This window comes from Oryx dammah, unplaced genomic scaffold (assembly GCF_014754425.2).
Source record: "Oryx dammah isolate SB20612 unplaced genomic scaffold, SCBI_Odam_1.1 HiC_scaffold_4, whole genome shotgun sequence".
In the NCBI taxonomy this organism is placed as follows: Eukaryota; Metazoa; Chordata; class Mammalia; order Artiodactyla; family Bovidae; genus Oryx; species Oryx dammah.
In genome coordinates this window covers 7754807-7781989 of record NW_024070188.1, presented here as the reverse complement: position 1 = coordinate 7781989, position 27183 = coordinate 7754807, and the positions used below count along the sequence as shown (strand labels likewise).

At 39.7% G+C, this 27183-nt stretch overlaps 1 long non-coding RNA gene across 1 annotated transcript; it reads right to left on the bottom strand.

The window, feature by feature from the left end:
• Positions 1-8421: 8421 nt before the first annotated feature.
• LOC120862919 lies at positions 8422-26602 on the bottom strand. The gene is made up of 3 exons (XR_005720881.1): positions 26437-26602; positions 23164-23169; positions 8422-8432 (listed from the first exon to the last, which is right to left on the bottom strand). It is a non-coding gene; the product is annotated as an uncharacterized LOC120862919 (long non-coding RNA).
• Between the last annotated feature and the right edge of the window lie 581 nt (positions 26603-27183).

The window sequence follows — 27183 nt, the reverse complement described above, 5'->3', positions numbered from 1 at the left end:
ACTCAAAATGTGTAAATGAATGTGACCTTTAATATATATATAATGTCAAAGAATAAGGTCAATAAATTTGGTCTCTAAAAACCTGTGTTTTTGTCTTTCCCACTATGTTGGGCTTCATGAGCAGCATTAAGATGAATCATACCAACATGAGGCTTTGCTTGAAAAAGCATGTCAATAGTACAGTGGTTAAAAAAAGAGAAAAAATAAATTACCGCTAACATTTGGTATTTAGGAATGGTTTCTACATAATGGGTAGACAAGAAGGAGACATTTTTGAGAAAAGCATCAAGTCGGTAAAGTATATGCTGTGTTCAGGCAAAGAAGAATATTTAACTAGTCTGGATTATGGAATTGTAGGCTCTAAGCAAAGCAAGTTGGGGGAAGAAGATATGGTAAGGAAAAGTGAAAAATGAAATAACTGAAACCAGATTATAGAAGGCCTGCATTTCAGATTAATGAGACTGGTTTGTTCTAGAATTATCAGGAAAAAAAATTGAAGAAAATGGATCAGAAAGACCAGAGGTAGGTGTTAAGATGATGTGCTTTTTCTGTATATCAGACATTGCATCCATCTTCTACCTAAATCTAAACCTGTTGACCATCATCACCTATAAGTAAAACATGGCCCCTTAAGGAACTCTGGTCTTATTCTGAGACCTAGGAACAAGTCATTTTTGTGACTGACATGCCTCTCAGTTCATGCCCATTGGCTAATAATTGTCTTATTTTAAGACTACCTTCACCTCATTCTCAATTCTAGTAATTAGACCTTGGCTTTTCCCTTTATTTATAGCCCTACTGACACCTCAGGACATGTGGGATAGAAGCTAACTCCTGAAACAACCCTCATCTACCACCAGAAGTAAAATCCAACTGCTCTGGCCATGGCCTGTCTGGGGTGCATCTTCCAATCTTGCTAGATCTGGTTGCCACGTGGTCATGCTCTTCCAGCTTCCACTGATACCCAGTGGCTGCCATCAGCTGATTCCCTGTTGCCTTGCTCTGTAGACGCTGGATTCACTGGATTTTGTGAGATTTTTCCTACTCCCTGTGCCACCCAAGTGGGCACATTCATTCCAGGTCCAGGGCTGTGTGTGCCTTGTCTCACTGAGGTCAACCCTCCCTGCACAACTGGGGTAAGTGATGACAGATAACTGGTAGGCAGGAAGAATGGACGGGAGGAAAGAAAAAAACACCCAGAAAGGTTAGCAAGGAATCTATGAGCAGTACTGAGGGTGGCCCAAACCATACTAATCACGCTCCTTAAGAAAGTTAGAAAAATATGTTTTAATGCAAAAGCAAACTATTTTTATAATGTGTTTTGCATGAAAAAAAAATTTTTTATAATTAAATATGGTACATAAAATTCCCCCTTTTACTGCTCTACACTTACTATTTTAACCAAGGGCCATTTTCAGTCCAATCTCTTATAACATCCCTTTACTTTCCTCATTACAGTCTCTTTTTTTTTTCCAGATGTTACACTTCTTTTAAGTAACTGCAAAGATGTCAAATCAGATTAGCCCTTCCGTTTCAAAAGTGAAAAGCTCCAGCAAGTAAAGACAAACTTTTATGGCAAATTGGTTAATAAAGTGCTGTCTCATGAGAATTGGACCTTCAGCTAGAAAAGTGATTCTTAATGCTTAACATCTCCTTCTGCAATCTGAATTGTTCCTGCAGTCACTGAAAATTCTTTCTGGTCTAACCACAACTCATCACAAGTGTACACACTTGGATTGGATTGCTTTTTTACTCCCCTATTTAATTAAAAACTAAAACAAACAAACAAATAAAAAATCCAGGCTCTGCTAACATAATCCAGCTTAGTTCTATAATTTTGTGTCATTATTCTACTTCAACCTCAACGATTATATTTTCTAGCCTTTTAGCCAGACTGTAGTGGTTCTCAACATTGGCTTTCAAAAAAAAAGCTTATAAATTAATGCAAATGAAGTGCTTAAAACAGTGCCTGAAATACTGCCTTATATAGTAAGAGCTATGTAAGTGATTACTATTATTATTAACAGTCCCTGGACTCCACTTAAAACCAACTAAATCCAAATCCATGAAGATTAGGTGTGGTCAATGTCCCTGGGCTCACACACCGGAAATTTTTCCAAAGCTCTCTATGTGTTCCAGTGAGCAACTAGTGTTGAGAAACTCTGAGGTTTAACCAAGCGCCAATGAAACAAATCCTATGGCTTAAATCTTTAAAAAGCTGACCAGTCCCATTCCATTCCCCATTGATAGAAAAAATCTACATCTGCCAGGCACTGTGCATGTCAAAGAAGACATAAAAAAATTAATAAGACAATCTCTACCCTTAAGCAACTAGCAAACAGTTAGATCAAGTAGACCATAGCCAAATAAATCCAGAGTGATTCTTTAAGGTAAGAATAGTGATATTAACTAAAAATGTGAGTTGGACAAACAAAGGATCACACACTTCTTGGATAAAGCAAGGAAGGCTCCCAGAAAAAGAGAAACTTGAACTGACCCTTCAGGGCTGAATGGGATTGTGTTGGACAGAAAGAAGGGATAGACACAGGTCTAAAACGTACAGCAAAGATGAAGAGCACAAAGTGTCCAGGGACCTATGAAGAAGTAAAAGAGCTAAAGTAGAAGACGTACTGAAGGGAAAGCTGGACAGAGTGGAAGAGCCTGTAAAACCTGGACAAACAATGGTGACTTTTGTCTTGTAGATCAAAGGGATCCAAGGAGGCATCGTAAGAATTACTCAGCCACAAAAAGGAATGAAATTGGGTCATTTGTAATGATGTGGATGGACCCAGAATCTGTCATACGGACTGAAGTAAATCAGAAAGACAAATATTGGATATTAACACATATAAGAGGAATCTAGAAAAATGGTACTGATGAACCTATTTGCAGGGCAGGAATAGAGACGCAGATGTAGAGACTGGACATGTGGACATGGTGGGAGTGGGGAGGAGGAAAAACAGGGAGATTAGGACTCCGGTATATATATCACTATGTATAAAATAGATAGCTAGTGGGAAGCTGCAGTATAGCACAGGGAGCTCAGCTTGGTGCTCTGCGATGGGATGGGTAGGCGGGAGGGAGGTCTAAGAGGGAGGAGATATTATGTATACATACAGCTAACTCACTTCTTTGCACAGCAGAAATTAACACAATGTTGTAAAACAATTTTACTAAAATAGAAAAACAAGGCAGTTATCTCTACAATGTATGTCTCTCTCATCTCCATATATCAAAGGCAACAATAAAGCTACATATTACATGTAAGCTCTCAGTGATCATGTTGATATGTTCCGATGAAACCACCTTATCCACTGTGCCTTCACCCAGTTCTCTTGAGGAATAAAGGCAAGATGTTTTAGAAGTTAAAATTTTAATCAAATCAAACTAAGCTAAGAAAATTATTCTACAAATCTCCTTTTACTCATTTCTTTCCATGGATACAAACAAAGGAAGTGTTTTTGGTTTTGTTTCTCAACGTAAGTTTCTACATTAGATCCATCCAAGATTTTATACAAAATTGTGCTGCAAAAACCTGAGAAAACAAAGTGTGAATCTCACAGATGAAAGAAATTGATTTCAAAAGTAACTACACTTGAGGAGGGATATCTTGAACTTATACATTTCTTCACAGAATTTCTGAACAGAAGTTTTCTTTCAAAATAAGACTACACATAAGAATTGACACATTTGAGTTAGCAAGTGAATGTATCACTTTAATAACAATGATAGCAAATATTTCTTGGGGGCTTTTTAGTGTAAGATTGTGTGTGTGTGTGTGCACAGTTGCTACGTCCTGCCTAACTTTGTGCGACTCTATGGACTGTAGCCCGCCAGGCTCCTCTGTCCATGGGATTCTCCAGGCAAGAATACTGGAGTGATCTCCCATTTCCTCCTCCAGGGGATCTTCCCAACCCAGGGATCGAACTCACATCTCAACATTTCCTGCGTTAGCTTACTTTCTTCACTACAAATATGTCAGTACTGTTTAACTCTGTTTTACAGATGAGGAAACTGAGGGTTCAGTTCAGTTGCTCAGTCGTGTCCAACTCTTTGCGACCCCATGAATCGCAGCACGCCAGGCCTCCCTGCCTATCACCAACTCCTGGAGTTCACTCAGACTCACGTCCATCACGTCAGTGATGCCATCCAGCCATCTCATCTTCTGTCGTCCCCTTCTCCTCCTGCCCCCAACCCCTCCCAGCATCAAAGTATTTTCCAATGAGTCAACTCTTCGCATGAGGTGGCCAAAGTACTGGAGTTTCAGCTTTAGCGTCATTCCTTCCAAAGAAATCCCAGGGCTGATCTCCTTCAGAATGGACTGGTTGGATCTCCTTGCAGTCCAAGGGACTCTCAAGGGTGTCCAAAACTGTCCAGGGTCTGATATGTTACCATACATGAAAGCTAACAAGTTAGACTAGTTTCATCGAAGCTTGCAGAAGGCAGGAGACTTCTGGGTCAGAGACATTATTACGCACAGCCGTAGCAATAGACAGAGTACCAGCATTTTCTTTGGCCAATTTTCTGAATCCCAGTCCCAAAGAGCAACACAGAGTTGGGTGAAACCTGCACAGTGTAGATTGAGTTACAAGAATAGCATAATGCGTTACAGGAATTTTTGTAAAATATGCCAGCCCTTTGTTCCAGAAGGAGATGTCTCTTTCTTCAAAGGTTATTTACTAAGAAACATGCTTGAAACAGTCTAAAACAAAAACAGTCACTCCTTCTGCCTGAAAGATGTGAAGACACAGAGAACCATGGGGAACTGTCTCCCAACAATAAGTTGCCCAGGTTCGCACAATTAGGAATGGTAGAACCAAGATTAGAACTTACACCCATGTCATGTAAGCAGCAGAGCTCTATGCCAAATGTATCAGGAAACAAAGCAAGCAGGACACCCTGAGTTTTATGGAACTTGAGAATCTAGATCTTCTAATCATTTCAGAAGATGGACCCAAAAGACTTCCAAGGAGGCTCAACTGTCAACATTGGTTAAGAATTTCTCCCTCTAAACGTAAGGAAATGAAAGAAAAAAAAAAATCAAAACATATCCTCTGGAGGACCTTAGATCTTTTCATGCAATGAGAAAATTTTTAAAGACATAGAGAGCACAGTGGTGCCGGTGGGGGTGGTGAGGGGGAACCTAGGATGTTCTTGGATGTTGTCTGCAGATGCTATTTTTTAATTCTAGCCTGACATAAAGAGTAGATGAACCATGTTTCAATACTAGGTCAATAGTGGAGTTAAATATGCTTTTTTTTTTCCCACCATAAACTATTTTAGACCTTTAGGTTCTCTGTTCAGGAGATCTCAAAGAATGATTATGATTTCTGTCTTCCTTCAGTCTAAGGACTCAGAGAATCTCTTATTTTGTTTTTCGGAGGAGAAAAAAACCATTGGCTTAAATACAACAAAAGCCCATGTCTACTCCTTCTGGCTGCACCAGGCTTATGGATGTGTATGGAAAGCCACACCCTACCCTGAGTCAAACCCAACTGGCATGCTTGTCCATCTCATGCTGGTCCTCACTGGCCACTCAGGAGCTCACCATGGAGGAGACTGCACTGCTATAATCTAGGATCAAGCTCAACGAAAACACTACTCCCTCATCAAGGTCTACTTGTATGGATACTCAGCCTCCTAGAGGCTGATGAATGAGTCTCCATCTGTTCAAACACGTACCCAATTTTTTGAGGGTTGCAATGTCCACTGCTAATGGTAAACACTGTTTACTGACCTCTTAGCACAGCAGTGCTGACTTGGAAAAGGGAAATAGTTTCATCTGGTCTTAACATGTAAACACTCAGAGTAAGTCTCAGTGGGAATGCCGGCTTTGAGAGATTTCAACAAGACCATACACCCAAGCCAAAGATTTGTTTCTGCACATTTCAAAGGCCAGTTTCCTGTCTTGTGCTCTGTACACAGCCATGTTCAACAAGTGAGACCTGCTGGAGATCCCCTTCTGTGTCACAGAAACAAAGTATTAAGTTGGCCATGGGTCAGTGAAATCACTGTTTGCTCTAGAGCATGCCCAAGAAGAGAGAGAGATTGAGTCTCTCTTCCAGGATTTGAAAGCTGTCCTGAATCCACGGCCCATGCAGATGCTGGTATGCTGCTTGGTATTTGGGGATTTCTTGCTGATGAATATAATATGGCCAAAGCCTTGCTTGGCTGCAAAGAGAAACCAGAGAAAAATAAAGATGTGCTTTTGTTGGTAACATACTGTGGGGTCAGGATGTTGTTCTAGTGACTCACTTGCAAAAAAGATGTGGTAGGAAAACTAAACTCAACCCCATGACAAAGTGCTATGGCTTTTGTTTAATACGAATTCCAGCCAACTCACTGGCCAGGATTTTTTTTTTTTTTTTGTATAGGCTGGGTCTACATGATTCCAAAATATCCAGTACATTTAATTCTAAAATTTGTTTCAGTGACCTGGCTAATTTTGCTTATGAAATGTTAAATCTGAATTTAACTGCTTTTGGACAAATAATACAAACAGCATATACACTGAGTGTCTATTTGATTAACAGTGTCCTGAGATTTTTGGATGCTTTGGTGTTTTATTGACAGATTGATAGAGCTCAGAGCTCCTGGAACCCATGCCCCGATGACCATCCCTGCCTTTTGACTTCTAGACTAGACAATGTATTTCTCAAGTAGAACAGTGCCATTATCATTGGGGTAGAGGAGATGGGTGAGAAGGTGTAACTAACCATCTCAAATCCATGCTGTCCATCTTTGAGGCTTTCTGCCAAACACTTAGTTTTTTATTGTCTTTTTTTAACCCCTTTATTAAAGTCTTTGTTATAGTCTGAGTTTTTATCTTTAAATTAATGATTCTTCCACAACCATAAATCCTGACATATACATTCCTGTCTAAGCCATGTTATCCATCCTTCTTACCTTCATGTCTTTCCACTGTCACCTTTCAAATATGGTTTCTACTTTAAGGACCAGTTCAAAACCATCTCTTCTATGAAACAAACATGCATTCCCTCCATACCATGGAATGAGGCCACAAAACGATGTCTGTAGTTTTATTATATGCTCTGTCCTGGGTTATAACTCTAAGCATCTATGTCTGCATCACGCTAACTTGTTAGCTCCTTGAGTTCTGCACTTCTGGTTACTCTCAGGAGCCCACTTTTCTTCCACTTCATTCACTTCCTACCCAGCTCAGTTATTCACCTATAGCAGGTAATTTTTTAATTGAACGATGCCCACATCCTCCAAGTAAATAGGCCAGATGACAAAGTGATGCAAGGGATAGGTGATGGGGTGGTGGGTGGTGGGAGAAAGAAGGAGGGACATTGTCAAATTGGAAATCCAACCTGATTTAGCATCTAACACATAATTAGTCATGTTGGCAAATACTATAAGGAAAAGACTCAAACACAATTGCTCTGCACTTTAAAATGCCTTATTTCTCCTTTAGTGTATTTATTCATAAACAAACAATATTTACTTTTCTCCTGATTGAAACATGAATGTTTCTACTTGGCTTCCTTTCGGATGAATTGCTTCAGAACAATCTAATTCTGGTAATAAAGTAAATCTTCTCACTGCTCCTGATCAATAACCCCATCCTTTGTTTTAAAACAATAATTTGATGCCTAAATACCCCCTTTCCCTCAAAGCAATGAAAAGAGAAGACAAAAGCCAGCAAAAGCTAATATAAAACAGCACCACCAGCTAAAATTCAATTCACATCAGGATACCAGTGACTCTGAGTGGCTGGTTACTGCTAGAAAAGAGAAGGGCATATTCAAAACGGAACTACTAGAACATAGGGGTGAACTCTTTTCATATATTGAAAGATGCAGCCCTCATCCCAAATGTACTTTTAATAAGAATCAGTATTTGGGGAGGATTCAGGAACCAGATTTCTTTAGAGTCAATCATTGACCCACTGGGAATTTTATTTTCAGCTTTGAGAATGTTCACGATTCATGCTTCGTCATCTCTATTGACAGTTGACATCCTTTCAAATGTATCACCCTGGATGTTTGATGGTCCTGTTTTGTGTGCTTTTTTTAAATAGTGATTTAAATGGCCCCATCATCTTGATTCAGTTTGATTATTAAAAACAGAGTCTAGGGATTTTACACTATGTGTCACAAATTGTGAACCTCTGCGCTCTGCCAATAATGTACTTGGGATTTCTAACACTTAGCAATTTTCTAACATTGTGGTTGAGGTCATCTTAGAAAGACCTGCATTTATATTTTCCCTTTGTGATGCAAAATCAATACTTTGCTGTCTGAGAAAAAGTGAAGCGCACCATTCATGTTAGCCTGCTGGTGACAATATAAACATGTAAACAGCAATCTCTGCGTGTTATATGAACATGGAAGCTAAAATAAGTCCTGCCGATTGTTGACTCTCTTGTTGGAAATATTAAATTTGTTCAGGTTTCAGTTTTTTAAAATCTCATCTTTCTGCACTCTATTTTTTTGAAGAGTTTCATGAAGAACATGCAGAATGACCAAAATACACTATAATGTTTTTATAACACTCCACATAAAAATTTCCATTTATCGTTCCACATGTTTTCTGCAAAGGCAAATCTTTCTTTCTTTCTTTCTTTTTTTCTTTCTTTTTTTCCTTTCTCTCTTTGCTCTCTTTCCTTCTTTTCTTCTTCCTTCCTTCTCTCTCCCTTCCTTCCCTCTTTCCTCTCTCTCTTTCTTTCTTTTTTACCAGCACTAAGACAATCAAATAACATTCAGCATAGATCAATGAAAATACTCATGATGCGTTAGAAAATCCATTCACTGAGAAAATGTGGCAAGGGACACTAAAAATAAAGTGAAATCTCTAGACTTTAGGATTCTCCTGAAAAGTTGCTCAGGAGGTCAAAACATTTAACTGAGGAAATTAGCTGTAATTTTTCTGAGAGTTGGAAGATTTACTCCTGTGTTAGAGTGTGTATGTTTTTCATAAAGAACAGCTGTTCTCTGACGCCAGGGGACACGTCCTTTTGCTCTCTGCCATGGGACACTTCATTCTTTGAGGGCTTCCTTTGCCAACAGTGGTTCTCAGACTCCAGCAAGCATGTGAGTTCCTTGGAGGGCTTGTAAAAATGCAGACAGTGAGGTTCCACCCACAGTCATCTGACTCATTGGGTCTAGGGTCTGGCCTGACAGTTTGCATTTCTAACAAGTCCCCAGAGGCTGCTGACCCTGCTGGTTTGATGAGTACACTTTGGACACCAGCCTTCCGAGGGAGTGTTTTAGAGCAGCCAAGTGGCCAGAGTTGTGGGGAGTGAATAGAGGGACAAGGAGAGAGCGGTAGAAAGAAGGTGAGTCTATAAGACTGAGAATCAAGGGGCAACACTGACAGCCCAACTATGAAAGAGAATTATGGTCTTAGAAACGCTCCCTGTGGCCGCACTGAACCAAGGCATCTGAGGATGAGGAAGACATCAGCAAAAGGAAAGAAATGCCAGAAAAATTTACAAAAGAACAGAGAGGTCACAGGCCAAGTCCTTCAGCAAATGGCAGTAACTGAGACAGATTACAAGGGAAAATAGGATCATTTTCCAGTTTTCCATTCATCCACTCTCATGGAACATGATGGAAGCTTCCTTCTGCAAGAAAGTCAAACAAGTGGCAATCTCTGTCCACTGACTGACATGGCCCTGAAACACCATTTTCCCGATTAGTCAGGACTCAGCGTGTGTGTGCATACTAAGTCGCTTCAGTCGTGTCCAGCTCTTTGCCACTCCATGGGCTGTAGCCCACCAGGCACCTCTGTCCATGGAGCTCCTCCAGGCAAGAATACTGGAGTGGGTTGCCATGCCTTTCTCCAGGGGATCTTCCCAACTCAGGGATCAAACCCGCATCTCTAACATCTCCTGCATTGGCAGGCAAGTTCTTTACTGAGCGCCACTTGAGAAGCCCCCAAGTACACAGTGGAACTGCCAAATCCAAGTGCTATGCCAGCTGGCAAAACACAGCCTCCGTGATATTCACGTATCCCTCTGACCTCAGGGTCATGGTACAGAAAAGTCAAGGATTGCAGGCCAGGTCCAGGCATGGCCCATGGTTTAGCGCTCTATGATCTTCAGATATCAATCACTGGTCCTCCTAACAGTCCTGCCACGGCCCCATCTGCTGTACGTGCAGGGTTACATGGGGAGGATCTTCTGTGACTTCCCGACGGGCCAGTCTGACTAATGGCCCCACAGAGCCATCTTGCTCCGCATTCCTATGACTCCCTCCCAGGAAGCAGAGCTGCCCAAGCCTGTTCATCCCCTCTCCCTCGGGCTGGGGGGGGACCTCTTTCCAGTCTGTGTTTGGGAAACGCATTCCTGACTTCCCCATCCTTCTCTGGGATCCAAAAACCCTTCTCTCACTTGTCCTTCCTTCACAGCTTCCTAAATGCTCAGGATTTAAGTCCAAACATCTGAAAGTCCAAAACCCCCAGGAGCCACAAGCGCCAAATAAGAGAAGAAGGTCAGGCATATATGACGAAGCAAAATGCAGAGGACCATGCTGGAAAGGGAGTGAAACTTGAAAAACAGGAATATTAATCTTTTCAACCATCGAGGCCAAACAATACATATCGAGGCCAACGGAGCAGCAGGCTTCTTGTTTGTGAATATGGCTCCATTTCATTGTCGTTTAGTCGCCAAGTTGTGTCTGACTTTTCGTGACCCCATGGACTGTAGCAAGCCAGGCTTCCCTGTCCCTAACCATCTCTCCCAGGTTCTCCCAAGTTCACATCCATTGCATCGGTGATGCCATTCAGCCATCTCACCCTCTGTCGTATATAGCTCCATTTTACGGAAAACAAAAATGTAATGCTTATTTTTTCTTCTTGGTTATTCCTGAGGCACTGAATATAGCGCAGACACTATTTTCTTGAAAGCAGGGATTCTTGTCTGTCTTAATCAGCGCTGCGTCCCCAGCAGGTGGCGCACTATAGAAGCACCCAGGAAATATCTGAATGACTGATTGAATGAAGAAATACATGCATGCATAACTGAAAGAAGTAAAGTGTTATCTTAAAAGGTTATCCAGCTCTATTGTCTTTAGCCTGCACAAGTTACACTGCTGAATAAATACCACATTGCACTGAAAATCTCATGGCAGAAGATCAAGAATAAGGGACATTTACAAGTTCGTATATCTCCATAAAGTGGGCTTCCGAGGTGACATTAGTGGTAAAGAGCCCACCTGCCAGTGTAGGAGATGTAAGAGATGTGAGTTCAATCCCTAGGTCAGGAAGATCCCCTGGAAGAGGGCATGGCAACCTACTCAAGTAGTCTTGCCTGGAGAATCCAATGGATGGAGGAGCCTGGTGGGCTATGGTCCATAGGGTCACAAAGAGTCCAAGCACTAAGACCTTTTCTTTGCATTGTCCACCATACAACTGCCTGGACATGGTAAGAAATTAGAAACACCTGATGAAATGTTGAATATATTGAACTGAAGCTGCTGCTGCTGTTTAGTCGCTAAATTGTGTCCAACTCTGTGACTCCATGGACTGTAGCCTGCCAGGTTCCTGTCCATGGGATTCTTCAGACAAGAATACTGGGGTGAGTTGCCATTTGCTTCTGCAAGGGATCATCCTGACTGAAGGATCAAGCCCAGATCTCCTATTTGGCAGGTAGAATTTTCACTGCTGAGCCACTAGAGAAGCCTGAATTCCTGGCACGGATACTGGAGTGGTTTGCCATTTCCTTCTCCAGGGGATCTTCCTGACCCAGGGATCAAACCTGGGTCTCCTGCATTGCAGGCAGATTCTTTACTGACTGAGCTACCAGAGAAGCTTGAATTGAAGCTAAAAGAGGTGTTTTGGGTTTTTTTTAAAGTTTTATATCTGACTGTGGCCTGTGTAGTGGCTAAAATAAAAAGAAGTCTGAATAATATGAAGTGTTATTGTAGATGCCAGTGATTTCAAAGAAAGTCAAGAAATAATCTGAGAAACCCAAGTTCATAAGCTGAAAACTTGACCTGAACTACTCTGTGTGGTGCTTCTCACATGCTTTGAAAAGCTTTAAAACTTGACTATCCCTTGGGGGGAAAAAAAAAATGATGGTTGTATTGCTACCACCTATTCACCTTTCTGCTTCAGCCAACCTCTGGAGTTCACGGTTTTCTGCCTGCTGCTTCGTTCTTTATCTAAGGCCATTCTGCAAGACATTGACACACTGGAAAGAAAGCTGATCACCTCTGATCTGCGTGGTTGTGTCCACCCATGGATTGCTTCCCTTGGTGAAGCATTTAGCACACAAGCTCTGACAGAACCCTCCAGAGGAAGAAAAGGTTTGCTATGACAGCTGTTCATTATTTATGAACCCCTGCAAAATTTGTTCAGTTTGAAGAATAGTTTAGAAGAGAAAATATTTTGGAGTCCACGTGTTTATAAGCGTGACTATCTGAGGACCTTGGTTCATTCCTACTTTGCAGCAAGGACCCTCTTTACTGGTTTGGGCCCCATGGTCTCTGTTTCAGTTAGGTGCATGTGATAGATTCTCTTCACGTGGACCCACCAATCCAAGACTTTTCATCACTTGACCACTACTGCTGAGAGGCAGTGCATAAGAAGAGCTGCCATTTACAACATGGGTAGAAAGGTCATGAGAAGTGGGGTAAGGAGAACTGGGTTGGAGTGACAGGTCCACCCCTTGTCTATATGCATTTAATCACTAACCTCTAAAACATATGCCTTAGCAAAGATTTAAGAGAAAAAATTACAGGATGGTCGTGAGGTAGCAATAAAGGAAAAGTTTGAGGAAGCACTTTCTAAGGAGTAAATAATAAAAATGTTAGTCATTGCTATAGATGGTAGGAAAGCTATTATTAGGAATGGAGTGGGAAGTAAGAAGGAAGATGCAATGGGGATTAACTGTGATGGTAGCAGGAAAGAGGAAAGCAGGCGTGTCAGGACCCTGTGATCAGAGGCAGTGGGGAAGGGGAGGATGTGAGATGAGGGAACCAGGGCTGACTAATCACGGTATGAATAATCTGCTAGTCACTGCTCCATAAGGAAGAGAATAAACAACCTGGCCTTCAAAAGTGAGGAGGTGGAAAAATGAGTTCCACCTTAACTGTTCGTGTCATCTTTCTAATATAGCCGGCTCCATGAGATCATCAGAAATGGAGGAGAAAACAAGTTTGAAGATCATGTAAGGAAGATAAATAAACCTGAGAAGAAACAATGAATTCCAGCTTTTGTTTATGGTGGCTAACAGAGAACATTTTTTAATCCCTTCTGCAGTTAGCTCAGACTCAGATCGAGGCTGTGACAAGGACTGCCAGGAGCTTACACAAGCTTCTGTCCCCCCTTCCTGCCCCCCACCTGTCCTTCTCAGGACCCTGATGTTCCTGCTGAGTATATGGCAACTGAAAACAAAACTATATTTCCAGCAACCTTGACACCTGGGTGTGAGGATGAGACTGACTTCTGTCAGTGACATTCCTTAAATGGTGCTGACCCAGCAGAGATGTTTCCCTTCATGCCCTTATGTCTCTCTTCCTGTCTCTGGCCAGCTCTGTGGGTGTGATGCTGGACACCCAATCCTCCACCATGTGTGTGCTCTTTCTTATGTCATAGTTGAGTTCCTATTAATCCAGCTACCTTTGCTTAAACAGCACCCCCACCCACCCAGAAGACAAGAAGGCAATTATGATAATCTTCAGCGTGCTCAAGTCAAACAAAAGATGGGCAGTGGGGGTTCTATTGGAAATATGTATTCTGTAAAATACAGCTCCTGCAAAGAATCAGGCTGTAAAGATACAAGAAGATGGACTCTACAAAACACAGATTATTCTAGGGGAGAGGAAGTTGATAGCGCAAAGAGAATAGATATGGAGAACAGAGACTGTGGAGCCAACATTCAAATACGTATTGTTATTCAGAAGGAAAGCAAATAAACTGAACCAAAATAATAATCAAAGATATTACAGGAGAACATTTTTCTGAACTGAAAAAAAAGACCGTTAAAAAAGAGCCAATGATGACATAGTATTGGAAGTTCTAGCCACAGCAATCAGGCAAGAAAAAGAAACTGGAAGGGAAGAAGTAAAGCTGTCACTATTTGCAGACAACATGATACCATACACAGAAAACTAAAGTCTCCATCAGAAAACTATTAGAACTACTAAATGAATTCAATAACGCTGTGGGATACAAGATTCATATATAGAATTCAGTTGCTTTTCTATACAGTAATAACAAACTATCATAAAGAGAAAAGAGAAAGATGTATTTCACCATCTCTGGGAGAAGGTAAAGGATAGGTAAGCTTGGTGTGCTGCAGTCCAGGGGGTGGCAAGAAGATAGACATGACTGAGTGAACAACAAAAAAGAAAGCAAGAAAATAATTCCATTTAAAATTGCACCAAAAAAATAAAATATCTAGGAATACACTTTAAAATGAGGTAAAATACCTATACTCTGAAAATTACAAAACACTGATGAAGGAAATTAAAGATGATACAAAGAAATAGAAAGATATCCTATTTTCTTGGGCTGGAAAAATCATTAATGTCAAATTGTCCATACTACCCCAAACAATTTAATACAATCCCTATCAAAATATCCATGACATTTTTCACAGAACTAGAACAAGTAATCCTAAAATTTATATGGAACCACAAAAGATCCCAAGTTGCCAAAGCGATCTTGACAAAAAAGAACAAAGTTGGAGGTATCGCACTCCCTGACTTCAGACTATCCTGAAAATCTACTGTAATCAAAAGAGCATGGTACTGGCATAAAAACAGACACATAGGTCAATTCAACAGAATAGAGAGCTCAGAAATAAATCCATGCACTTATGATCAGTTAACCTACCACAAAGGAGGCAAGAATATATAATGAAGAAAATATACTTTCTCTGTTCAATGAGTGAAGCTGGGAAAACTGGAAAGACACATACAAAAGAATAAAATTAGAACATTTCCTCACACCATATACAAAAATAAACACAAAATGGATTAAAGACCTAAATGTAAGACTGGAAACCATAAAACTCCTAGATGAAAACAGAGGCAGAAATTTCTTTGCCAAAAACATTTAATATTTTTTAGATCTGTCTCTTAAGGTCAAAGAAACAAATGGGACCTAATTAAATTTAAAAGTTTTTGCACAGCAATGGAAATCATTGACAAAACAAAAAGACAATCTACTGAATTGGAAAAAAAAAATTGCTAATGATATGACCAGTAAGGGGTTAATATCCAAAATACATGAACAGCTCATACAACTCAATTTCCAAAAAATAATCTGATTTTAGAAATGAGCAGAAGACTTGAGTAATTTTTCTAAAGTAGATATACAGATGGCCAATAGGTGCATGAAGAGATGCTCAACACAGCAAATCATCAGAGAAATGCAAATCAAAACCACAACGAGATTCCACCTCAGATCTGTCAAAATGGTTTTCATCAAAAAGGCTACAAATAACAAGTGTTGGCAAGAATGTGGAGGAAAGGGAACCTAGTACTTTGTTGGTGGGATTGTAAATTGGTCCAACCACGATGGGAAACAGTATGGAGTTTCCTCAAAAGTTAAAAATAAGAACTACCATATGACCCAATAACCCCCCACTGGATGTATATCTGAAGAAAACGAAAAGACACAGGCACCCCAGCGTTCACAGCAGCGTTAGTCACTGTAGCCAAGATATGGACACGACCTGAGCATCCATCGATAGATAAATGGATAACAAAGATGTGGTACGCACAATGGAGTATTACTCAGCTATAAAAAGAATGAAATGATGCCATTTGCAACAATGTGGTTGGACCTAGAGGGTATTATGCTTAGTGAGATGTCAGATAAAGACAAATACTCTATGTTATCACTTATAAATGGACTATAAAAAGCAAAACCAAATACATATAACAATACAGAAACAGACTCACAGATACAGAGAATAAACTAGTGGTTACCAGGAGGGAAAGGTAAGGGGGAGGGGCATGATAGGGGTATGAGAATAAGAGATACAAACTCCTGTGTATAAAATAGATTTGCAACAAGTATATATCATAGAGCACAGTGAAATAACTGTTATAAAACATTATTTTGTAATAATTTTAAATGGAGTACAACCTATAAAAATATTGAATCACTATGTTGTACACCTGAAATAGATATAATATATATAAAATAATATAATATTGCAAATCAACTATACTTTAATTTTAAAAGACCAGTAATGATACATCATACCCTTTTCCTTTTTTTTTTTTCCTTTTAGAAAAACAAGGGGATGTAAAAAATAAAAATCTATTTCTTTTACCCATGATAATGTATACTTCAATGCTACTTTCTGAATTTGTCCTACCCTCTTCTTCCCCCACTGTGTCGATGAGACTGTTCTCTATGTCTGTGTCTCCATTTCTTCTCTGTAAATAGGTTCATCAGAATGATTTTTCTAGTTTTCCTATATACATGTTAATAAATGATATTTGTTTTTTTCTTTCTGATTTACTTCACTCTGTATAACAGATAGAGGGACCCCAGCCTGACATCTGTGATGATCTAGAGGGGTGAGGAGGTAGGGTTCAGAAGAGGGTATACAAATAATTATGAGTGACTCCCACTGATGTATGGCAGAGACCACCACAACACTGTAAAGCAACCATCCTTCAATAAAAATAAATTTTAAAAGATAAAAGATTAATAAAACAAACCTAGGTAGAAATTTTTCATGTCATATATTAAAGCACAAAAACGAGACTGGTTTCATAGTTCCCTCTAAAATATCAAAAGCTAAAAGATGATAGTGAAAATCTATACATTTGAGGAGGATAAAAAATATCCATACCCAGCTAAAATGTGAGAAAGATATTCTAATATATACAAATTCAAACCAGTAAATAAAGAAGAAAATTAATGTATTAGGAAACAGGTAGACTAAACAATACCAAAATCTAAACTTTTGTCTTTTGGAAAGGTCAGAAAAAAATAACAAAATTCTTACAAATGTAGTGATTTAAAAGATGCAATACAAATATGCATATGAGAAATGCCTATAAACACAGAAAGACTATAAAAATTTGAGATGCCAAATATGGAAAACCTGAATGAAATATGCCATTTTCCAGCAAGTTACCAAAATTAATCTTAGAATCAAAACTATACTGATAACCATGGAAAACGATTAAACAGTTATCAAAACATACTCCTGAAGTGGCTACTGGGACCAGACAGATAACTGAGTGAACTGAACAAAATCTGTAAGAATAAATAATTTCTATGCTGTTTAAACTTTTTCAGAATGCATAAAAATATTTCAACTTCCATGTCTTTATATAAACCCAGCATAATTCTGATAGCAAAACTGACATCAGTATCTCAAAAAGAAACTGTGGTCTAATGTGCTAGAAAGATAATCATACAATCTTAAATGATATAAAATCTATTTCAACATACTACTCAGTTTTTAAAATAAATAACCAAATAGATATATTTCCATGGTAGAAGAAATTTAAATAAATAAACATACATTGGCCTACCTCATTTTTTTTTAAAGGGAGGAGAAAAAGAAAGAAAAAATGGCAAAATAGTTCAGAGTTCCAGTTAAAATAGACAATGAAGGAATCTGCCTGCTCCAACATTTAATGAAAGGAACAAAAATACATGACGTTGATTTTGAAAAGACATGGCCAAGCAAATAAATAAAAGATGCTTATTTGGTTCAGGACGTACTTTCATCTTATCTACATCTCTCAGAAGAGATGGTAGGGAAAGCAGATGATTCGGCCAAGTCCTCAAAAATGTTACTAATATTCCTAAAAATAGATAGAAGCTGGGAAAACAGGCTGCTCATGGGAAAGTCTAGCGAACATCTTTGCAAACATCTCCACCGAAGGAACTCGTAAAGAAAAACCCTGCCAGGAAAGGCCATCTGCCTTCTTCCAGCCAAAGAAGAAAAAGAGGACATGAAAGAGCTCCAGCAATAGCTTCAGAATTGGATACAAAGGAGCAGATAAATAAGAAAAAATAAAAACTGCCTGCAAGAGCCAAATGTTTAAGAGATTAAGCAGAAGGTGAAACCCCTCTGGTGCCCCAGTTACCATAAGATGAGACTAAATACCGCAGGAAATATTATTTTTTCCTATTCTGACTGGAGAGGAGGAGTGAATACACAGAAGATTATTGAGAGAAACATGTATAAGAAACAAGGAAAATCTAAAGGAATTCTCTCTACTGGAAGCATCACACGTTGACGGGCTCAGGAAGAGAATATATCCCATTAAATGGAATGGATTGTGAAACAGGAAATTGACCCAAATCCAAGAAGAAAAAGCAGAATCTGAGCTTTCTACCTTCCCCACTCTCATGACTTGAGGCTAGAGAAAAACTGAGTGATAACATCCAGACCTCAGACAATAGCTCAAAGAGAGAAAGACAAAGTGGCCAGGTCTTGAGGAAACAGTATTCTCGAAAATTCGCATAGACAAGCTTCCAGAGCAAATCAAAGTTCTGGGCACTGCCCTTGTTAGGCATGAACAACACTTTTTTAAATGGCATTACCATTCTTCATGGGCTTCCCTGAGACTCAGCTGTAAAGAATCCGCCTGCCAATGCAGGAGGATGGAACTCCATCCCTGGGTCGGGAAGATCCCGTGGAGAAGGAAATGGCAACCTGCTCCAGTATTCTTGCCTGACAAATCCCATGGAGAGAGGATCCTGGCGGGCTACAGTCCATGGAATCGCAAAACAGTTGGACACAATTGAGTGACTTAACAGCAACAATCATGCATAAACACAGCAAATATATAGGAATAAAAAGTGACATGGCCTACATGACTGATAGAAAAATCTCATTTAGAAGGCATACTGGACTGCCCTAGTAGTAAATGAAAGTTGCTCAGTCGTGTCCGATTCTTTGCAACCTCATGGACTGTACCTGCCAGGTTCCTCTGTCTATGGGGACTCACCAGGTAAGAAAACTGGAGTGGGTTGCCATTTCCTTCTCCAGGGGATCGTTCCAACCCAGGGATCAAACCCAGGTCTCCTGCATTGCAGGCAGATTCATCACTGTCAGAGCCACCAGGAAAGCCCTCCCGGGTGGTAAAGTGAACAAGAATCCACCTGCCAGTGCAGGGGACATGAGTTTGATCCCTGGTCCAGAAGTTGCTACTTGCCATGGGGCAACCAAGCCCGTGCACCAGAACTACTGAGCCCGTGGGCTGCAACAACTGAAGCCCACGCACCTAGAGCCTACAGTCCAGAACAAGAGAGGCCACCACAGTGAGAAATCCATGCACCACAGCAGAGTAGCCCCTGCTCACCAAAACTAGAAAGCCCATGCACAGCAACCAAGACCTAGTGCAGCCAAAAGTAAAATAAAAATAAATGAATGAAAAAAATAAGAGCATAAGAGCTTCTCTGAACATGATTCACAATGTGCAAGAACTGAATGAGATATGATGAAACAAAGGACACAAAACAACAGAAGTCGATAAAAAGAAAGCCTGCAGATATCAACTAACAAGAGCACCATTAGAACCACTACACATCTCCCAATAAATTAGAAAGAGCAAGAAAATAAGAGTTAAAAGTTGTATTAGTTGAATGGAGGAAAGCCTTGAGATAAGAGGGGATCAGTTCAGTTCAGTCGCTCCCAAAGGATAGCAGCATGCCAGGCTTCCCGGTCCATCACCAACTCCTGGGGCTTGCTCAAATTCATATCCATAGAGTCAGCGATGCCATCCAACCATCTCATCCTCTGTCAACCCCTTCTCCTCCTGCCTTCAATCTTTCCCAGCAAGACGGTCTTTTTGAATGAGTCAGTTCTTTGCATCAGGTGGCCAAAGTATTGGAGCTTCAGCTTCAGCAATGGTCCTTCCAATGAATATTCAGGACTGATTTCCTTTAGGATTGACTGGTTTGATCCCCTTGCAATCCAAGGGACTCTCAAGAGTCTTCTCCAACACCACAGTTCAAAAGCATCAATTCTTTGGTGCTCAGCTTTCTTTATAGTCCAACTCTCACATCCATACATGACTACTAGAAAAACTATAGTCTTGAGTAGACAGACCTTTGTTGGCAAAGTAATCCCTCTGCTTTTTAATATGCTGTCTAGGTCAGTCATTGCTTTTCTTCCAAGGAGCAAGTGTCTTTTAATTTGATGGCTGTAGTCACCATCTGCAGTGATTTTGGAGCCCAAGAAAATAAAGTCTGTCATTGTTTCCACTGTTTCCCCCATCTATTTGCCATAAAGTGATGGAACCAGATGCCAAGAAATTCATTTTTTTAATGTTGAGTTTTAAGCCAACATTTTCACTCTCCTCTTTCACTTTCATCAAGAGGCTCTTTAGTTCTTACTGTCTGCCATAAGGGTGGTGTTATCCGCATATATGAGATTATTGATATTTCTCCCGGCAATCTTGATTCCAGCTTGTGCTTTATCCAGCCTGGCATTTTGCATGATGTACTCTGCATATAATTTAAATAAGCAGGGTGACAATATACAGCCTTGATGTACTCCTTTCCCAATTTGGAACCAGTCAGTTGTTCCAGGTCCAGTTCTAACTGTTGCTTCTTGACTATGCACAAAGCTAGAGGAGGTGATGGAATTCCAGTTGAGCTATTTCAAATCCTAAAAGATGATGCTGTGAAAGTGCTGCACTCAATATGCCAGAAAATTTGGAAAACTCAGCGATGGCCACAGGACTGGAAAAGGTCAGTTTTCATTCCAATCCCAAAGAAAGGCAATGCCAAAGAATGTTCAAACTACCACACAATTGCACTTATCTCACATGCTAGCAAAATAATGCTCAAAATACTCCAAGCAAGACTTCAACAGTATATGAACCCACAACTTCCAGGTGATCAAGCTGGATTTAGAATAGGCAGAGGAACCAGAGATCAAATTGCCAACATCTGTTGGATCATTGAAAAAGCAAGATAGTTCCAGAAAAACATGTACTTATACTTTATTGACTGAGGGGATATATGTATACATATAGTTGATTCATTTCATTGTACAGCAGAAACTAGCACAATTTTGTAAAGCAAAGCAATTACACTCCAATTTAAAAGCTAGCAGCTTATAGAGAAAATTTTTAAAAGAATAAAAACGTAAATAAACCTGCCTCATCCACTCCCCCGGCAAAAAAGTTAGAAAACAGTTAACAGAGACCAAAGCCAATGTAATAGAAGGCTATTTTATACCCTTGTAATTGTGATCCAAAGAATGAAAAGAAGAAATATTCAGAGATATTTAAGTCCCTGAAAGTAAAAATAAGCACAGATGAAAGGACAGGCCTTCTCTACCTGGAAAAAGATAAAGATCAACATTGTAACATATCCTGGTGTTACGAAGATTCAAGAACATAGAAATATTTTTTTCAGCCATCCAGATAGAAAAAGCAACTCAACTTAAAAGGAAGTGAATCAGGTTGGTTTCAGACTTAACATACTAAGCCTATGATACCCTGAAGGTAAAACAATTATAATATATCAAAATATATCACAGCCAGACACATTGGTTTCGGAATATGAGCAACAGGGAGATGTTCTTAAACATGAAAGAATTTTGGAAATATAACACATGAGATCTTCTGAAAGACAACAAAAGCAAATAAATCAAGCCCTCCAAGAAATGAAGAGGAAGGTGTAGTAAAATTAACTAGTTCAATATTTGGTGCCAGGAAATAAGAGAGTAATGTCAAAAAAAATTCTAAGACTGAATTTGCAAACTAATGCCATCAAGAATCTGGCAGGACATGTAAGTGATCGGACCCAGTGACTGGGTAGCACAAAGCTGTCAAAACAAGACACTCAGTCGTGTCTGACTCTTTGCAACCCATGGACTGTACCCTACCAGGCTCCTCTGTCCATGGGATTTTCCAGGCAATAGTCCTGGAGTGGGTTGCCATTTCCTTCTCCAGGGGATCTTCCCAACCCAGGGATCGAACCCAGGTCTCCCACATTGTAGACAGCTGCTTTACCATCTGAGCCACCAGCTCCAGCCAATTTTGCCTTAAGAGAACAAGAGCATTGCAAAGCAATTATCCTCCAATTAAAATAAAAGAATAAAGGCTAACAAAAGGCAAACAGAAAACAGACACACACAAAAATAAAGCAATTTGACATGAATGGGCATTTCTCAAATTTCCCTGTAAGATATACTACAAAAAATTCTTCTCAAGAAACGAACTCTATGGCAAAAAATGTTTGGAAAACATTGCTTATCCTGTTTCTCGGCTATCTATGATACATTTTGAAAGCCTAAGAAATTCTGCAGTAGTCCATTAAGCTTTTAAATCCAGATTTTGCTAAATATATTTGATCAATAGACACAATTCCAAACCCCCCAAGAAAAGAAAAACAAAGAATAAGAAACAGTTAAAAGGATGTTATATTATCAGTTCTTTGGTATGTTCAAGAAAACCCAGAAATCCAAACTTTTGTCTTAATTCTCCCAACATTAAAATTTCAGCAACAAAATCAATTTTGTTAAACATCACTGAGGGAAACAGAACAAGTCTGTCAGTATAGGTTTGTAAACTGGTGCCCATACATGGAAGGCAAGGAGAGACTGAAGGAGACAGATGCCTCTAGACGAGCAGGTGGCAGGTGTAATAAGCAAGGAAACTTACCTGCAAGGCTCACCTTTGGCAGCTGCAGAATGAATTTCCACGTCTGTCCCCAGAATCTTGAAAGTTTACATGGAGGCCTTATCTGGGATCAGTCACGTATTCAGTCCAGATGATCTGGCCATGTGGCATGTGAGGCCTGTTCCTCAACTAGGGATCAAGCCCATGCCCTTTGCAGTGGAAGTGAGGAGTCTTAACCTTTGAACTGCCAAGGAAGTCCTGGAGAATCACAACCACACCTTACTCACAAGGCTGCTTCCTCCAAAGGACTGCTAGCATGGAGATAGTAGGTGGAGCACACATTCTGGGCCTGGGAGGGAGTTAGGAATCTCAATTGCCTGGGTCCAACTTGATCCAATGGTCACATCCTCTCAATGACCTCCTTCAACAGGTGGCCAGAATGGCCAGCAAGTAACCATCCTATCACCTATGGACAAGAAATAAAATAGGCTCTAACAAGGTGTGCCCAGTCATTTTGATCTTGAGAAAGGCCAACAGTCTTCCCTGTGAAAGATTCACAAAATAGTAGTACTTGTCAACCCTCCTTGAAAATTCTACCTGAGCAATAGATAAAATAGTGAAACTAGGGGAAGACTAATTTCTTACTGTATCTTACCTTATTCATGTCACTGACTCAATGGACATGAGTTTAAGTAAGCTCTGGGAGTTGGTGATGGACAGGGAAGCCTAGCGTGCTGCAGACCATGGGGTCGCAAAGAAACACAACTGAGCGACTAAACTGTCCGAGGCTAAGACTGGTAATGGGCACTGAACAAATTTAAGTACAAAACTGATCATTGACTATAGGAATTATACTTGTCAAGTAAAAAAGCAAACAATATAAATCTTGACAACGTAAAAGTGATACATATATATACAAAAGAGGTGAAGGAAAGGAAGGTGGGAAGAAGTAGAAGAAATATAATGTATGACTTTTAGAAAGAAAACCCAGCTATCTTCCAGTGTATCCACAAATATTTTTCTTATCTTTTGAGTGGATGTTTAGGAATTAAAGTGTTTGTGTGTGCTCAGCCATCTAATCGTGTCCGACTCTTTGTGACCCCATGGACTGTAGCCCTCAGACTCCCCTGTCCATGAAATTTTCCAGGCAAGAATATTGAAGCAGGTTGGCTGTTTCCTATTCTAGGGGATCTTCCTGAACCAGAGATCAAACCCACATCTCTTGCACCTTCTGCAGTGACAAGAGGATTCTCTACCACTTGCCACCTGGGAAGCCCCAGGTATTAAAGCATCTTTCAGTAAAGAATCTATTATGGGCTGAATTGTGTTCCTTTGTCCAAATAGTCACATGCTGAAGTTAAGTCCTAACCCTCAGTACCTCAGAATGACAGCAGTTGGAGACAGGGACTTTGAAGAGGTAGTCAAGTTTAAACGCTATTGTTAGGATGGGCAGTAGTCCAGTGTAACTGATGTCCTTAAGAGATTAGTCCACAGAAAGGCAGACAGAGGGCAAGCATGTGAGGACAGAGCAAGGTGGCCATCTGCAACCCAAGGAAAGAAGTCTTGGACGAAACCAGAGCTACTGACCCCTTGACCTTGGACTTCTTGCCTTCAGAATTATTCTGCAAAAATATATTTCTGTTCTGTAAGCCACCCAGTCTGTGGTATTTTGTTATGATAGCCATAGCAAACCCCACTTCAGTACTCTTGCCTGGAAAATCCCATGGACAGAGGAGCCTGGTAGGCTGCAGTCCATGGGGTCACTAGGAGTCAGACACGACTGAGCGGCTTCTCTTTCACTTTCCATTTTCATGCATTGGAGAAGGAAATGGCAACCCATTCCAGTGTTCTTGCCTGGAGAATCCCAGGGATGGAAGAGCCTGGTGGGCTGCCATCTATGGGGTTGCACAGAGTTGGACACAACTGACGTGACTTAGCAGCAGCAGTAGCAAACTAATACTGACCATATTATGATGTTGAGCAATCTATTTAGTTTCAATTTATTCTCTTTTCACAAATGCAAACAATAAAAAATATTTAAAATAGAATACCAAATATGAATCCATACATGACTACTGGAAAAACCATAGACTTGACTAGACCTTGGACTGCAAGGAGATCCAACCAGTCTATTCTAAAGGAGATCAGTCCTGGGTGTTCATTGGAAAGAATGATGCTAAAGCTGAAACTCCAGTACTTTGGCCACTTTATGTGAAGAATTGACTCATTGGAAAAGACCCTGATACTGGGAGGGATTGGGGGCAGGAGGAGAAGGGGATGACAGAGGATGAGACAGCTGGATGGCATCACCAACTCAACGGATGTGAGTCTGAGTGAACTCTGGGAGTTGGTGATGGACAGGGAGGCCTGGCATACTGCAATTCATGGGGTCGCAAAGAGTCGGACATGATTGAGCGACTGAACTGAACTGAACTGAACCAAACATGAATACAGTTTTGAAAGTATTTCTGTCCATATATTCATCTATGTATATGTATTTATATGTATGTAATTCTGAAGGAGATCAACGCAGGATTTCTTTGGAAGAAATGATGCTAAAGCTGAAACTCCAGTACTTTGGCCACCTCATGCAAAGGGTTGACTCATTGGAAAAGACTTTGATGCTGGGAGGGATTGGGGGCAGTAGGAGAAGGGGACGACCGAGGATGAGATGGCTGGATGGCATCACTGACTCGATGGACGCAAGTCTGGGTGAACTCCGGGAGTTGGTGATGGACAGGGAGGCCTGGCGTGCTGCGATTCATGGGGTCGCAAAGAGTTGGACACGACTAAGAGACTGAACTGAAGAGATATCTGGAATGATGTTCATTTACTGCTAGCAATGATTGTTTCTGCATTGGGATATTGATTGTACTTATTGTTCAATTGGATAAATCCATAGTGTCATTTTTTTCTAATAATAATAAAACAAAGAATATAATCTCCATTCACCTGGAAAAATCTCATTGCTAAAATCCAGTATACATCATTCTCAGTATATACACACACAGAAGGATACATACACACAGACACATTTTTTTCACACATTCATATACTCCCACACAAACACACTCACAGACTCAAACACTTACACACACATAACTTTATAATGGTCTCATTCCATACTTACAGCTTTTTCACCAAATAATATAGACAAGCTAGGAAATACAGTTTTATAATGTCTTTATGAAGTCTACTCAGTCTCAGTTGAAAATATATGCTTTAATTTATTTAACTAACATCCTATTTTTGAACATTTCCTTTGTTTATAGTTCTTTGCTTTCTTTTATACTGCTGCAATAAGCATTCTGTACCTACGCCTCTGTCTACATTATTTTTTGGGAAAAAAAGAATAAAACACCAGGACCAAAAAGGATTTATTCAGAAATATAATTATGACTTAACATAAAGAAACACTTTAACTAAATTTATCATGTAAGTAGATTTAAAGAGTATGATTAAATATGATTATTTTTATGCAAGCCAAAAAACATTGACTTAAATTTCATATCTGAACCTCTAATAAACAAAATAAAATACTTCCTCAAAGAATATGTATCCTAACTGAGGAACTATTATAGTTAGCAAGTTAAAATAACTAAAAAATAAGTATACAAAAATCAATAGTTTTTCTATATACCAGCAATGAAAGTTTAAACAAATTAAGAGAAAAAAGATATTCTTCACAATAGCAACAAAGTATGAAATAGCCAGAAATTTTTTAATAAGAATGCATGAACCATATAGAGAGAAAATGGTAAAATTTTGCTTACGATTACCTGAAAATGAAAAAACATATACTATGATCCCAAATGGCAAAACTCAATATAGTAAAAATAAAAATTATTCCAAATGAATTTGCACAATGGGATTATTTTGGAACTTGAATTATGAAATTTCTTTTAACTTTTATTTTGTACTGGGCTATAGCAGATTAGCAAACACTGTTGAGATACTTACAGGTGAACAGCAAAGCGACTCGGCCATACATATACATGTATCCATTTCCCCCAAACTCCCCTGCCATCCAGACTGTCACATAATATCGCCACATGCAGAATTCCATGTGCTATACAATAGGCCCTTGTTGGTTATCCATTTTAAACATAGCAGTATGTACATGTCCATTCCAAACTCCCTAACTATCCCTTCCTTCCATTCTTCCCCTCCACTGGCAACCAGAAGTCTGTGAGTCTGTTTCTGTTTTGTGAGTCAGTTCATTTGTATTATTTCTTTTTAGATTCCACATATAATGGATGTCATACGATATTTTTCCTCTGACTTATTTCATTCAGTATGACAATCTCCAGGTACATCCATATTGCTGCAAATGGCATTATTTTATTATTTTTAATGGCTGAGTAATATTCCAGTGTGCATATATATTCCATATCTTTTTCATCCATTCCTTCATATCCATTGCTCCCATGTTTTGGCTGTTATAAACAGTGCTGTAGTGAACACCAGTGTGCATGTATCCTTTTGGATTATGTTTTTTCTCTGGAGATATGCCCACGAGTAGGATTGCAGTGTTATATGGTAGCTCTATTGTTAGTTTTTTAAGGAACCTCCATGCTGTTTTCCATAGTGGTTATATCAATTTACATTCCTCCCAACAGTGTAAGAGGGTTCCCTTTTCTCTACACCCTCTCCA